The sequence below is a fragment of the Plectropomus leopardus genome, chromosome 4, assembly GCF_008729295.1.
Source record: "Plectropomus leopardus isolate mb chromosome 4, YSFRI_Pleo_2.0, whole genome shotgun sequence".
NCBI classification, from domain to species: domain Eukaryota; kingdom Metazoa; phylum Chordata; class Actinopteri; order Perciformes; family Serranidae; genus Plectropomus; species Plectropomus leopardus.
In genome coordinates, this window is record NC_056466.1 from 18894056 (window position 1) to 18910982 (window position 16927).

The window sequence follows — 16927 nt, forward strand, 5'->3', positions numbered from 1 at the left end:
GGAGGTGGAAAGTTGTGAGCAGTGAGGCCCACCCGAGAGAATCCGTTTGGACGAGCTGATGCCGAGCAACGCAAACTAATCAGCATTTCAGTTCCTCTGACATCAAGGTAATTTTGTATGTCTGTTTTTTTAGGTTTTTGTTGCAACTCTGTGTTGTTTTTTGTCATTTCAGTTTGAAGTGGAATGATTTCTTTTAAACGCTACTTAAACATCAGCCCGTTAGACATTTTGTTTATATGAAACACCTCAATTTACTCACTTCATATTAAATCTGTTACTTTTTGCAGAGATGTAAAGGAATAAATAACATCAAGAAAGGTGCTCCGTCGTTGTTAAAGCCAGGAAAGCAGATGTCATTAAAGTTAGAGCTAACACAGTTGCTGAATAACAATTAGTCAGTTATTAAAAATTAATCCAGATGGGCTCTTGGTGTAATATTACACTGAATATGTTGAATATTCCACCTTTTTATTTTATCCTCTCTTAATTTATCACAACAGTTTTCTTGTCATGATTAAACATTGTTTTATTATACACACAACAATAAAAAGTAAATTCTTGATAAGTATAGAAGTTTGGAATTTTCCCAACTTAGGGAGTTTTAATAGATATTAGGTACTTTCTACTCAAGCCTGCTGTAATTAAACATCACGGTGTTAAATTGGAGGATATTTTTCTGCAAAAGCCGTCTCTAATATCAGATTATACTACGAGGCAAATACATATTCAATGTGCAAAATGTTTATTCTATCAAATAAATATGAAATGATGCCCCCATAATTTTTCATCCTTTTTTCCATCCTCAAAAATCCTAATTTGACAGCTAAAGCAGCTTATTGGAATTCAGCCATCATTAATTTACACCTTTTTTTTCCTTTTTTTTTACTGTGACTGATTATGTGTCCTGTGTGCAAAACAAGAGAAAACAAAGTTTATATTAAATATATAACTTCTCTTAGTCTGAATCAGAGGATATTTGCTACATTTTGTAAAGTATTCTACCGGGCCAGAGCACTACACCATCTAAGAGTGCTGAGTGTTTCCTAAAAGTGCAGAGAGGAAAATATTTTGGTAATAACTGAATAACTGGAACAGCCAAAAAAAGAGCCCATGTGTTTGCGCATAGGCTTGTAAAGTATGTGGAAAGAGGGGCTGAAAATCAAGAATTTGTTAAATGCATATATCCTTGGAATAATAAAAGAATCAGAAACCTGAAGTGCGAAATTATTAAATTGAGTGTAGAATTAAATTACGGACCCATTTTAGGTGTGACCAAGTAAGCCCAGGCTCACATAACTGTACAGAAAAGCAAAATTGTGTCATCAAAAGACAATTTTTGAATCAGCAAATATGTCAGTCACACTAAATAAAGTATTTTATGTTTTTAAACCAACCGAAAGCTGCTTCTCCGAGCCTCCATTTTCACTCCAAACACTTTTACATTTTGCTTCAAACTCATGTAATTTATAGCACTTAACCTAGTATTTACTTAATATTATGTTCTGCACTTTTTGCTTCAAGAATGGGTGGGACACACATGGAGCAGGGGGTTTGGGAGCCATAAAAATGTGAGCATCAAACACTTTCCTGCATTCAGGTGATTCTTTTTTTTAAATGCAAATTTGTAACTTTTCTGCATCAGTTTATGGTGCAAATGTCCTTAACTTTGGAGAAATAAAAGTCTTCTGCTACTTGTTTTAATTGAGGGGTACAAATGCATGTAGTCATATTACAGAGGGGGATGTCCTCCCTGTCTCCCCAAAAATCTGTGCCTATGTCATGTAGTTTCTAATATTATTTATCTGTCCTGAAGGGGAGGGTCCCACCACTGTTTCTCTCCACGTGTTTTGTGAAAGCCCCTCTGAGACACATTTATAATTTTGGGTAAATGCAGTCGATCTGATTTTATTTTTTACCTTTGAGATCAGGTATCAACCATAATGTCAAATTACAAAAAAGATGACGTTTTGTTGAAGTTCTACCTTTCTCTTGACAGAGGGCGCTGTTAGATCAGATTTGAAAACCCAAACCACTGTCCCTCTGCTCCTAAAACATTCTGCTTTTTCAACCCTCAGTTAAAACAGAAAAGGAAGTGAGAGAAGCCGAATGAAATGCACCCTCAGCAAGCAAGGTATTAGCAGCTAACCAGCAGGAGGCTGTGTGAGTCACGCTCTGAACATCACAATCTTTATTGACTGGATCATAGAGTTTAGTGATATGGAAGATGCAACAGCACACACACACACACACACACACACACACACACACACTCATGCACTCATATGAACAAGTTAATCTTTTAGAATTACCTCCTAAAGTAAAAAATCCAACAGCGGCAGCAGTCTGTTGCAGTGTGTGTGCATGCACATAGTATTTATGTGTATGAGGCAGAGTGAGAGGGAGATGTAAGCACAAGATTAAAATTCATCTAGATAGCAACACACTGTTCTCATGTAATTAGCCTAAAAGCCTTTTCATCAGGCTTGGAAACAGTCACACACACATACACACACACACACACACACACAAACACACACTAATGGACACCACTAGAATCTGCTTATACCCACTAATATTCTACATTCACCTTTTAACACTACTGGAAAAGGCATCTGTGTGATGGTACCATTGCCTTGGTGTGTGTTTTTTGTCTGTATGAGTTATTTATATGCTAATGAATCTGGAAGGGCATGTTGAGTGGTAAGTGTGTGTGTGTGTGTGTCTGTGTGTCTGTGTGTCTGTGCGTGTGTGTGTTAGACGAAGGCAGGAGCCACTACAGCCAGAAAACAGATGGTGGAGAAGAACCTTGAAGATGTACGTATGTTGCCTCTAAAGTCGTAACTACACGGATGCAGCTCCATCCTGAACTATGTTTACCCCCCCTCGTCCTCTTCCCTGTTATTCCCACTTTACTCTGATGAAATATTGTTATTCAGGCACACTGTCTGGATGCCTGTCTGACTTGAGGTACTTTGGCACCAAACACACCTTTTGTACCTGACTGAAATGCCAAATGCAGCTGTTAGCGGTGACTGACAGGCCCACACTCCAGTCAGCGCAACATGCTTCTCTTCTTCCCTCTCTAATGGCAGAGCTGCTCTCACTGCTCCGTGTCAGAAAGATGAGACCCAGTGGGCTGAGTGGCAGTTGGTTTAGTGGATTTGCAACTTTTGTTGGGGTTTGAATTTGACTGCCTTTGCAGTGTTAAAGCACAATTCTGGTTTATTACAGCCTGGGTTGTATTTTCATAGCAGCTATCATTCTCATGGATAAAAATAACACTGTATACACCATGTTAAAGTGGCTGTAATCAACATTTTTATGCCCTATTCTGCATGAGACAGGGTATTTTTGAGACCTAGGCAGGACACCTGCCAGGCTGTGGACCATTGCAGACTTTTCAAGACCAATAAGCAGGAAAAATGGATGTTTTTCAGAGAGTCATTGCTGTCTTTCCTGCAGCTTTTTTAGCCACCAAATGTGGGTGGTGTTTAACCACCCGGCGCTGCATTTCCTGCTGGGATAGTGCTTCAAAAAGCACTTATTTTCTACAGAGACATTGATGCAATTCCAGCTGGGATTGTGCCACCAAAAGTGGGTATTTTAAGCCAAAGCATGATCTTTTTCTATCCAAACCCAAGTAGATGACAGCCAAGCAGCAGACAACTTCAGACCACTGTTGAGACCAAGGAGCAACAAAACAGCAAGGTGTTGCTATGTTTCCAATGGTGTTTTAGCCCCCAAACAAGGGTGGTGTTAAGCCACCCATCACTGTGTTTCCAGCCTTGGATAATGCCACCAGAAGCAAGAATTTTAAGCCGAAGCATGATCTTTTCCTTACCATAACCTAGTGATTTTTGTGCTTAAACCTAACAACAAGTTAACCCTAGCGTTAAAGTTTCAACAAATCTGCTACATAATACCGTACAAATGTAATGTATCTGTGGGCTGCACAAATGTACAATGCCAACATTTATTCTGGTGATTGGGTTGCAGTTGAAGTGTTATCAAAAGCATGCCAAAACATCAGATGGCTATATAACCTTCACCCGAAAGCAATGCCATTGTCAGAAGGCTACCTGGAGCAGTGACCTCTGTAACACATTCAGACGCCTCTGTACCTCAGTATAGTGGAAGAGTAATTGCACATTCATGGATAAACATGTAAAAAGTCCTGTTAGCAAGGTTAGAACAGTCACTGTTTTAGCCACATCCACCATTGCATGAGATGTGGCCTCATTTGTGGAGTTTCTGAAGATCTTCACCATGGAAAGTTTTACAAAAGGTATGTGTTTAGTGACCTAAAACACACTTTTATTGTAGAAGGAAGGACAAAAGCTACATTTTGAAATAGACTCGCAGAGATGTGGACAAGGCCTATATTGTTTCATATGCTGGGTGTCTAAGTAGACAACAGTTTGATAACACATTCTCCAAACCCACTTTAAATGTGATAATATGCCAGTGCTATGTTCCTCTGACACTAAGTGGCCAAACAGTGTACTGCAGGTTTAATTACAGAGATCTGGGAACATGTTAACATCATTGCACAAAAAAAAAAAAAATCAATTGGGCAGAAGGGAAGCAGTAGCAGTGATTCCTGTGCAGCGAGAATTATTACCAATGTTTCTGGGGAACTTTCTCCTCTGCCCTCCCTACAAATGAAGGTGCAGAGCTATGTAGTGAGCTACACATTTCCAATAATTAAGGTTGAAAACAAGGGAATAGCCTTTGAAGTCTTTACATGGAGCAAACTGTGACACAGTGAAAAAAGGATTAGATATAATACTAGTAACAATGGGAATGTAGACCAGCTGTCACTGGGCCTTTCATGGCAGCAGGAAACAAAATATCACCAGTTAAGATCAACATTAAACCTTCAATGGATTTTTTTTTTGCCCTTTTGGTGTCTGTGGCAACCAATTGTGAGCACATTAACATATCACCTCTTACATTCATTTGGCAAAATTGTTGCTTATTGACACATCCAGCAGTTACAGAGCAAAATTAGCATTTATTTCATTATGTTTCTGTCCCTCTTATAGGAAAGTTTTGGCTCTTTAGCTGCTAAATGCTTCATATGTTCAACAGCTAGTTGCTAACTGTTGATATCTTGAGGGTTTTTCTGCTTTTCTACGAGTAAGTAAGTAAATCTTAAATTATGTAGCATCTTTTGAAACCAAGGTTATGAAGTGATGTAAAAAAAGAAATATGTTAAAAGAACAAAGCATGAGTACAACAATAGCATCACGTCAGGAGTTTAAAAAAAAGCACAAAGAAAGCAGTAAGCAGCATCACAACTTAAAATAGAGTACATGATTTCCACATATAAGAGCTGTGAGAGTGAACTAAAACAGTGACATTACAGTTAAAGATCAAGCTAAAACTTTTAAATTTAACTTTTATGTTCGAGGATGTGGTGACAGCTCATGTTTCTTTTCCTATCCAATTTTATTGCTCTCAGATGTGTAATTACTTTGGTGGGTAAAAGTTTTATCATATCTGATTTCTTTTTTTCTTTAAAGGTGGACAAAACTACATAAATGAGACAAAAATTGTCTGTATCCAGTGGGAGAAAAGAATTGATGTCTTGTGAAATTTTATCTAACTGAGAGGTTTGATTCAGTGCCTAAATGATTAGCTACTACAATAATTAGTTAGTTGGTCAACAAAATATTAATACTCTCAATGTTTATGTTATTATCAAGCAAACAAAACACTCATCACTTCCAGCTCCTAAAATGTGATGATTTTCTGCATTTCTCTGTTTTATTTTACTTTTAACGGAATATATTTGGGGTTTGCGCTGTGGGTTTGGCAAATCCAGCAATTAGGAGATGTCGCATATATGAGATTGTGACTGGCATTTCTTTTAAATGAAATGGTGAACTGAGGAATCTGCAAAGTAGACTGATTGATAATAAAAAAAATCATTAGTTGCTGATGTATTTTGACTCATATATGGTTTTATTTTAGGCACCTGCCACAAAATCTCACTCACTGTTCTTGATCACTGCACTGACTAATGTGTGCTTGCTGATATTATAACTAATAATCCAAATATCCAAACCTAGCCTTGAATACTTTTCCAGGTGTGGGTCCATTGATTGCTCACAGCGGAGCAAAAGCTCTGTCTGGCTCCTTGCACTAATACATGTGAGCGCTGTCTTTCAACACCTCGCCACCCACCAGAATTTCCCTGTCGGCAGGCCAGCGTTTTCCATTTTACACTTGAGGCATTTAGCTGGCACTCTTATTCAGAGTGAATTAGGCTGGATGGAACAGTAGACTGAACTTCGGTTCCTGTATGACTGAAATAATAAGCAAGTTAAAATCAGGAATGCAAGGTCAGAGCCTTGTGCTGTTATCATGCCATTTTCTTTGTGGCTCTGCAGCAGTCATGTAAAAGGGTAAAGTGCTCGTTCGAGAAACGCGAAGGATTTGTTCAAGAAAGTAAATGAAAAGGGAGAACAAAGAAAATGTGATTCGGTGGGGAGATGGTGATGTCAAGTGTTTCTTTGGAAATTACTTTTAATGGAAATGGAGAGTCACTTTGCAGATCTGACTGGAGAGAGAAGATAGTTTTTCCACCATTAGGGAGTCAGTGAAAGAAAAGACTGGATAGAGTGGATTGATTAACAGACTGGAACCTGAAAAAGGAGCATAGGAAAGCAGAAAAGCCTAATTTTCCCCACTGCCTAAGATGGCACACAGCAGTGGAAGATAGGGGACAAAAAGTAAAAGAAAAGACTCCAATAGAGCTGGATTTAAGCCACTACACACCCATGGTGCACCCGCACAGGAGTTTCCACTTACTTTAATCGATTAGACCTTTTTTTTAACAGTCCCTCTCTATTATCGAAGGGGTTACAGGCAATTTTAGAAACATAAAGTGACAGGAAAACGTTGTGTGATCACCTGACCAATCGCTGCGTATAGTAACCATGATTGTCAAGGTTTTTTTTTTTATTCACCATGCCTATTTCAGCTGTATGGAGTGTATTTAAATTGATGTAACTGTTTAGAATTAGTGTGGCTCTGAATGAATCCCAAATATTGTGTATAAATGATAGGCCTACAAGATGTGTGTGTGTTTTATGTATGATTATTATTATTGTTGTTGTTTTTTATCATCATTATTATTCTTAATTTATTTTTTTTCAGTTTTATTATTTTTTAGTCTATAATTGATAATGTTGTTTTCCCCTTTACCAAGGTTTTGTTTTTAGGGGTGGGGTTTGTAAATGTTTGTCCTGTTTATTTCAAATGAAAAAAGAAAACAATAAAAATAATTTTGAAAAAAAAAAGATAGGCTTACATGGATTCAGTTGTGTGAAACATAAAGTAAAGTAAACATCTAATTTATGGTAATGACCTTTTTTTTTATGAATTTACACATTGCATGACCATTTTTTTTGCTCAAATTTAATTGTAATATGGCATTTGTAACCATGTGTTGCTGTCCATGTACTTAGAATTTTAAGAGAAGTAATTTATTACCATGGTAAAGTTATATTTTAGTAGTTTTAGCAGATGTACTGGTGCAGCTAAAAGTGTGGGGGAAATAATTTTGTAATATAACGCTTCAAAGTGTTATCAACATGTTGCGTAAATGTAAAAATTAAAGCTCATGAATACACCAAAGTTGGAAGAATAATTTTCGCAACTCAGGAAACTGTACCATCTAAGCACATGAACACAGTATAACTCAATGCTAACATATGTTTACATTTTAGCAAAATATTATATACACAAGTTTTGGCTTAACCCTTCAAAAGCTGGATTAATATCAGACAAAGACATGGGGAAAGACAATCAGCAATGTGGCAAGACATGCCCTGCAAAATGCAAGGAATTTGTAAAATATGAAAAAAGAGCAGGTAGAGAGATTATTAGAAAATTATCAAAGCACAAGGGAAAATGTCCAAACAACTATAGCTCTAATTATCATAATCATATATTTAAAATTAGGCCTATTTTACAGAAAGAATAAGTAGTTTTATTTTATCATTATTTGTTGTTTTGCACTTTTTTCCAGGTAATTCCTTGATTGATGATTTTTTTTTTTTGTTGGGTTTCTCTGCTTTTTTCCTTTCTATTTTTGCTTTTTTTCCACAGGTAATTTTCTTTTTTTCTTTTCTTCTTGTAACTTTTTTACTTATTTCTTGCTAATTTTGGGGCTATTTTTTGTTAATTGCTTATTGCCTATTTTATTTTATTTTTTTTTGAATGAAATCAAGCTAATTAGCTCAGGTCTCTAAGGACTAAAAGACTACCCTCCTTTTATATTTTTAAAGATACCAATTTTAAAACACAGTTGACAACCAGTAAAAAAAACTCAAAAAATGTAAATTGGCAAGAACCATTATATGAACTACTATATTTCAGTTTATTACGTTTGTGAGGTTTTCATTTTTTATTAACTTTATCTATTTCCCAACATTATTTTTACCTCCACCCTTCTGATGACGCATAGCGCCCCTCACGGTCTTCGCCGTAAAACCTGTTGAAACAGCAGCAAAACGGCGCACCGTTTTTATTGGTCAGTCAAGATGAAACGTCAAGTTCTTCAGTCACTGATTGGACGGGGCGGGATTAGCAACGGCGACAGGGTAGGGTGTCTGATGTTGCAGAGGAACCTGTCAGCTAGCGCGGCTAACACACGGATGTATTTCAGTAAAGTTGGGCTAACAGGCTTTAACTAGGAAAAATAGCACAAGAGTCGTGGACACTGCGGGTTGCTGTGGTCACAAGCTGAAGTTAAACAGCCGTAATTATCAGACTGGTTTGTGTGGGAGTTTTAGCAGTCTTGCTAACGCTTAGCTAGCTGTCGAACTGCCGAGGAGGAGCTAACCGTAACGGATGCAGCCATTTTCAGCCGTTAACGACCAGTCGGACCGCTGGTGGGTGAGTATCCGGCTGTGTTAGCTGGTTAGGAGAAGTGGAAGTTCGTATAGTAATGTCACTGCTTGTAAAATCTGAATTAATGGCTTTTAAGTTTTGTTTAAGGTAGTTTAACCTATTTTAAGTGTGGGGCGACATATTTTTTTAGCACACCCGAAGTACGTGCTGAAGAAGTTTCATGGTGTCAGATAAGTAGAAACGTATGTGTTCAAGTGTATTTAATGACGGTTTATAGTATATATACCACAGTTTGAGGTATTTAGTGGATGGCAGAGTTCCCCTGGATCTATTTATCTATAAATACTGCCTTAATTGGTATTGAAATGTCGTAAATCAATCTTTTCAAAGACTTAAACATGCTAAGACATAGGAAGAAGTGTATTATGAATCCCCATTTTTTGTCATTGTGGTGTAAAATCCCCAAAATAATTGGTAATATCGTTCTTTTAAAATAATTAACCAAATTTAAGGTCACATGACTCAGAATGGAGAAAACCAATAATGAAACTCACATGTACATTTACCACATTCAGTCAAATTAAAAATGAACAAGCGTTTTCAAGGCAAACCAACTGACTACTTTTTTGACAACATAATGTGCTGTTTTTCATGTGTTCAGCTCGGGAAGTTGTTGAAGAAACTTTCAGCTTTTTAAGTAGATCATCTAACTTATAACTTGGCCAAAAAATTAATGGTTTAGGTGGTAGTAAGCATTTGGACAAAATTGTCCATAACCCTATATTGATCTCTGTTCATGTTTTTCTTTTTTCAGTTGTAGTTAGTGTAAAATTGGTCTTAAATTTTATTTGAAGTAGCATTACAAAAGTCTTAAAAAGTCTTAAATTTAACTTTCTTTAAAGGGTAGGAACCCTGTGTTGGAGTATTTGTGTTACATGTATGTGGGTATTGAGTGAGTCGAGTACTATTGACGTTGTAAAGTGTTAAGATGTTGTAAACAAATAAACTGTCAGTTAGGTGCCTAGTTAAAGATGGCCACCTCTCAACATTGGGTACCAGGACTCTGGTGTATCTTTTTAAGCTAAATTGTAGTTAAGTTTCATTATATTAATTTGTGGCATTACATGCATGGTATATATACATATATATCTGTCTCTCTCTATCTGTCTATCTGCTGGTGGGCCACTGTGATGGCCCACCAGCAGATGGAGACATGAAGCACAATGCTATTTCATTTTAAAGCCAACACTGGTTGATGTAGAAGGCGTATCAATATGATTGTGCACCCTCAGCGTACTCGGGGAGCTCGGGAGGAATCATATGTCTCTGGTCTGGTTTGGATACGACAACTATACCTTTATCAATAGTATATGAGCTCTGTCATAAATCATTCCCTTGTTCTCTTATTCACTACTTCTTATATAACAGACACTTGATATGTTACCCTGTAAGGTGCAGTAAATCAAGATTTTAGACACTGATAGATCATCTTCATTTCAAGTCAGCAGTCGTATTATTACAATTTTGCAACTGTAAACGTGTCACACTGTATTGTTGGACTATTGACAGAAAATAGTGTACATGCTATTGACTGTTTTTTTTGTTTCATTTTGAGAGGCTTGAGGGTGCTATAGAACGGAGATTTTGACTCATAAATAAGCAGCTTAAATGCATAACTCCATCAAACTTCTACGTGGGAAAGGTCTAATCAACCAGAAAAACTGAAAACATCTAGTGTGCAGGGTCTTTAATATTAAATGGGCCTTAATGGTCGACCTCTTACTCGACGGCCTTTTCAAGAAGCAGTTCAGACTGGAGGTAATTGTGCTCTTTAATAATGGTCTCCCTTTCTTTTGTGAATGAGACTATTTTCTTACAGTAGGTCATCTCATTGTTACTTTTTAATGTGTCTGTGAATGAAAGGTTTTCTGCATTTTCAGCATACCTGCAGGAATCACACTAAGAATGAAATGATATGAGTATGTTATTACGTAGTGGAAATTGCTGAAATATTATGTTTAAAAAACATCATGGTTAATGTGTGGTTGGGTTAACTCAGAAAGAATACTTGGTTCTGGTTAGGAAAAGATCATGTTCTGGGTTAAAATACCCAGTTTTGGTAGCATGATTCCAGCTTGAAAAGCAGCAACGTCTCTGGAAAAAAATAACTGCTTTCCGTAGCACTGTCATAGCTGGAAACGCAGCGTTGTCTCAGTAATAATAATAATAATAATAATAATAATAATATAATAGTACTATTCTGGTGGTAAGGCAGCAGTGGCTTGGTAAAAAAACAACTGCTTTCCGTGCTCTCTCCCAGCAGCAGGAACTGCAGCGTTGTCTCAGTAAAAAGCAATTGCTTTCCATAGCACTATTCTGGCTGGGAATTTAGCAGTGTCTTTGTAAATGACAACTGCGGTTTGTGTGGGGCTTCCCCCTGAAATTTGAAGATTCGAATCATCAGTCAAAGACCCCCTCAGTCAACTAATAAATCTTCAAGTCGAGCACTCTTTTTTTTGCTCATTGTGCTGTGCAGTGTATTAAACTATATTTTATGGCAGTAGCTACTTATTTGTGAATGTAGTTCATTTAATATCTTTTGTTTTTAATAGTTTACAGTAGTTTAGAGGAAATTTTAAAATATCAAGATATATATATTTATATATTGTGTATCCTGTTATAGCCTAAAAATATTGTGATATTATTTTAAAGCCATCTCGCTCAGCCCTGAGTGAATATCTCACCCCCGTACCTCTCAGAATTTCTTGGCTGAAACAGAACATTGAGAATATTATTTTTGTAACCCTCAGGTCGCTGCAGCATGACGTAACATGGAGTAAGGTGTGGAGACACAGAGAGGTGAATGAAGAGGAGATAAACAGGTGGAAAGACACATGAGGGAGAGGCAGAAGGTGAGATGGACAAATGACAGTTTTATTTTCACCTCAGTGAGTGACAGATGGAACAGCTGGTTCCTCAGACACAAACATACACACAAAAACATTTTCTTCCATTTCTATCAGTTAATATTTAGTTTATATCATGTTGAGCACAAAGCAAAGAGATCAGGCCTTTTTGCCTAATGGATGCATGTAGACACACTGTGGGTGAGCCTGAGTGTTTGATTAGTTTTTACTTTGCTTTTCTACCCTGAGATCATCACTGTGTCACTGAAACTCTGCTCGCTACACACACAAACACTTTGTCTTTGTGGGTGTGTGTTTCTCTGAGTCTCTGTGTTGACTTTGTGCCTCCGCTATCTGAAATGGCATCTTCTCCGTTGTCTTACCCTTCATTATTGTGTGAGTGTGTACATGCATGGTTGTGTACGTCTGTGTGTAATGAGGAAAACTGCCATTTGGGAAAACCAATTACCACAGGTAAATAACATAACCCTTCGCTCTAAGATTTAGCCAAACAATGAATTTATAAAGAGGAAAAACCTCACACACACACACGCACGCACGCACGCACGCACGCACGCACGCACACACACACACACACACACACACACACACACACACACACACACAGATTCCAGTTTTGGTATCCTTTTGAGAACCTCGTTTTGCCTTACATTCAGTCATTACCCTTTTGACAATCTTACATTTCACCTTGTAAAATTAACCTTGAGCCCCTTGTCTTTATCTCTAAAATCGTCTTTTTTCTCTACGAGGAGCAGCAAAGATTGTACGCTGTTTCGTTTCCTCAAAAGTCCTCACAAGCTTAGGTAAACCTCGGCGCTTGCATACTTGCACGCATTTCCCCCTGGGACAGAGTGTAATTATGAGTTTGGCCTGGAATGGTTTGATAACTAATAAAACAGAGATTTCTCGGGGAAATAAGGAAGAGAAAATTAAAGTGTTGGAGTGTACAAATCCTAATTAAAATAACGCAGTGTTTATGTCGTGCAGGACACACAGAGGAGGAGGGAAAGTAGGGGATGAAGAAGTATTGGTATTAGACAGGGGAGGGAGAGGGGAGGGACACGGTGGGTGAGAGAGGGAGGGTTATCATATTTTCACAGGAATTTCCTCATTTAAAATCTTCATTAGGCACTCCCTCACTTTATATTTGTTCTCAGCTCCTCCATCACGCCACAGCAGCCTCTAGTCGTCGGCTGTGTGGAGCGATATACTCTGCCTCAGTGTGTGTGTGTGCGTGTGTGTGTGTGTGTGGGAGACAGGGAGAGACAGAGCGAGCAAAGCCTGCATGTCCAAGTACGTGTGCATGCAGGCTCCTGATTATCCTTTGAGTTTATTAATTACAACTCTTCGTCATTCATCCAGGTTCTATCAGTCGCCACACAGAACACTCTTCCTTCTTCTCTGCCATCTTTTTCTTTATTTCCATTACATTTCTGTCTCCTCTCCTCCTCCTCCCTCTCCTCCCCCTCTTCCTCCTCCCTCTCAGGAGAAGAGCAAACACCGGTTTTGCATCAAAGAACAAGAGACTTTTAACGCGTGAACAAATAATTTGCTCTTCTCCACAGTCTATCTCTTACAGCTGTCACTCCAGGATGAGCCTGTTGATTTGATCGTCTTTTCTTCTTGGTAAATAGGCCTGTCTGGCTTTAATCGTTTAACACACATCGGCAGAGGTATAGATCTTAATCTGACTAATCCTGGATTACAACTCAGCTATCAGACTCTCTATGTGAGGATGTGTTTGTCTGATATTTGAATGAGTGAGTGTGTGGATCTTTTTGCAGCGCATAAGTCTCTCTTTTTATTCCTTATTTTTCTTCTGGATCCCCATCGCTTCCACAAAGTAGTCTGTCATTTTAGTGCAGGGTCCTCATCAAAGTATAAATAAATACATAACCAAATTTACCAAACCTAAAGGTCTAGTTTTGGGGTGGGTGATATGGCTGTAAAATGATATCACTGTATTTCAGTTTGGGTTTTTTTGCAATAATGATACTATTGACAAACAACAAAAATACCTAAAATATTGTATTATTTAATTCCAGAACATATAATTACAACAAAATAAGTGTTATAGCTGCATATGTCAACATAAATGTAGTTCACGTTGAAATACTCAGAAATAGTTTTTTATTCAGTTTTTACTGGGTTCTCTAGTTTGTAAACAACAACAGTAACTCAAGATTAAAGTTTCAAGAAGAAAGTTAGATTTAGATTCTGTGTAATATAAATATTACAACAAAAAGAAATCGACCAAAAATTATACATCTAAATAGTTGCCAAATACAAAAAACACTGTCTTCAATCTATAAATAGTGCTTATATTACTAAAATGACTGACTTGTTTTTTCTACCTGGACCTGTTTGCGCTGCTGTTTTTTCTCCACTGTTCTTGCTGCTGTGTGTGTCAGTCAGCGCTGACCATCAGACACCCCCGCACACACACAGACCTGCGTTTATTATAACAGGCTATTATGTTATGATGACTATCATACACTCATATACGTTTTTTTGTTGTGCTGTGAGCATCACATAGGTTTACATTTAGACAGGCTTATGAAAAAATTACCTGATGACTCCAATTCCTGTGTGTGCATGGAGAGAGAGGAGAGGGATAGAGAGATGATGTGCTGCAGCCGCTGTGCTGCCGCTGAGAGTTTAGGGCAAGCGATAAGTCACCAAAATAGTCTAATTAGTCTGGGGCTGTTCATAAAACATTAAGGATGTCCAGACCTGCTCCTGGCCAGTAGCTTTTAGCCTGTTTGTTGTTGTCATATTTAATGGTATGATGCCATTATTTCAGCAAGTCCAAATATTGCCATTATCATGATATGAATCTTTCTTATACAATGAAACATTTTACCAGTTTCATTGTGGACAATACGATATGGCACAGCCTTATTCTAGTATGTAGGATTTAGTGTATCTAGCATTGAGGTTGCAGATTGCAAATACCTGAAAATTCTCCCGTTTACCAAGTGTGTAGGAGAACTACGGTGGCTGACACAAAAACTCAAATTGTCCATTGCAAGTGTGTTTGGTTTGTCTGTTCTGGACTGCTGTAGCAACAACGCGGTGAACTAAATGGAAGAGGAGCTGCTTCCAAAGCAACCAAAAAACAACAGTTCTCATTTTCAGGTGGCTATAAACTAATGAATATTATATACCATTTCTGTCAATATATCCCTTTAAATTCTACATGCTGGATCTTAAATGTTTGTCAACTAAAATGTAATGTGGTCCTGATTAACAGTCTGTCTAGTTTTAAGGAATAAGGACTTCTCAGACAAATTTTGCGAGTGAAAGGGGGGAAAAAAAATATACAATGAAAACTGAAAACAAACTTAATTGTGCATTTGAGGAGTTTTTCTTGTAAACAAACTCCACTCATTAATATTTATAGCTTTGCCTTGTTTACATTCATGTTTACTTGCTAGCAGTCTGCCTCTTCTTTGCCTTTGTTGGAACATTGCTGCACTTTGTTGCACATTACTGCCATCAACTGATGATTAGTGAATAATATTCAGGAGGATTGTGTATCTGGATGCCTCCATTCACTTGTGTGCACATGCTTGACACAAACAACGTAGAAGCGGTCATGAAAACACTCACACTTAACTCTGTTACTAACAGTCAAAAAGGGCCTTAAACACACAGAATAGCTTTATGTTAAAGCCTCAGACTGGAGCAACCAGTTAAGTCATAGAAGTCAGTCAAATGAATCAAATCACCTGAGTTAATTAAACCATAAATATTTGATCAAAACATTCATAAAATAAAACCAACATTGGATCTTAAGCTCTGAAGAAGTTTTCAGTTCTATGGATGTTTTCCATGAATAATTGATGGTTGAATGAATAACTAAATGATAGATAATTTATTGTCTTTCTAGAGGAATTGTTTTTTTCTAAAGCCTGTACACTATTAAGAACAATTAAGGAACATCAATCACAAAACACAAATACAAGGAACATTATAAAATGTTGATAACCAGTTTACAGACCTTTTGACTGAATTTCTAGTTTTGATCTTAAATTGGAAACAGAAGAAGCTCTACAGATCTCAACCATAGTACCTGGCGTGTATAAACCAGTGTCTACTAGTTTTTCATAAAGATATGGGGTGTGATATTCCCAATGACATTTTGCAGAAATAACAGAATTCATGCAAATTTTGATTGAACTCCCACTGTTCACCATGAAAGTTGTTCTCACACACATTAGTGCAAGAAGAACAATGAAGAAGTAATGTGGCCGACTGATAGCTTGACTGTGTGCGTATGCATGCGTGTGTTTTACTCTCTAAATATTGTGTATTGTGGCGGTATATTTGTATGGTTGCAATGTGAAGGTGTTTGTTTTCATTAACAGCTCTGACATTTTCATTTTTGAGAGAGCTGAACAAATCAGTTTTCACTTTTCCTCTCTGACAGCCTAATATTGCACTTTAATAACACTTTTAAGCGCATTCATTGTGTGCATTGTTGAGGTAATCAGTGTGTGTGTGTGCGCATGTTTGTGTGGAAATGTGTGGTACATATAAACGCATATATGACCTCTTTCCCCTGTCTGCCCCCCAAAGGCTTCAGCTTTCCTGCATGACTGAACACACACAATGCAGCTGTCCGAGTGACCCGCGACAACCAAAACACACCCGTCCCTGACCCACATGTCTGTTATTGGTGTGTCTTTATCTCTAAATAAAGACACATCTGTCTGTCGCCAAAGAGGCTTCACACACGTCATTGCATGAATGCCTGAGAGTCAGAGATGTTAGTGATGGAAACTTCAAACGTGAGAACACAGAGAACTTCACTATATCAAAAATGTTTTCAGTTATAAGTAAAATGCAATATATTCAAGAAGTGAAACAACCCTTAATAAGCACGTTTGAATTTTAGCTCATAATTGGCATGTTTCTAACTGAAGTGACTAAAAACTGTAAATAAAGGACCTCTTTACACCTATCTTTATTGCCCTGTCATACGTTTTTGGATCATCAGGTTGATCTTGAACCCAATTTGCCTTGTGATAATCACACAAGCGACCCGAATTTCAGGCTGGTCTTAAGTGATTATCTTCTCTGATAATCTCGACTCTCCAGACAAGCATACAAGCCAGTCATTACATCCACAATTC

At 37.6% G+C, this 16927-nt stretch overlaps 1 long non-coding RNA gene across 1 annotated transcript; it reads left to right on the plus strand.

The window, feature by feature from the left end:
- Window positions 1-8785: 8785 nt before the first annotated feature.
- LOC121941916 lies at window positions 8786-16425 on the plus strand. Its single transcript, XR_006105784.1, has 3 exons — window positions 8786-8907; window positions 11673-11774; window positions 16371-16425. It is a non-coding gene; the product is annotated as an uncharacterized LOC121941916 (long non-coding RNA).
- Window positions 16426-16927: the final 502 nt, after the last annotated feature.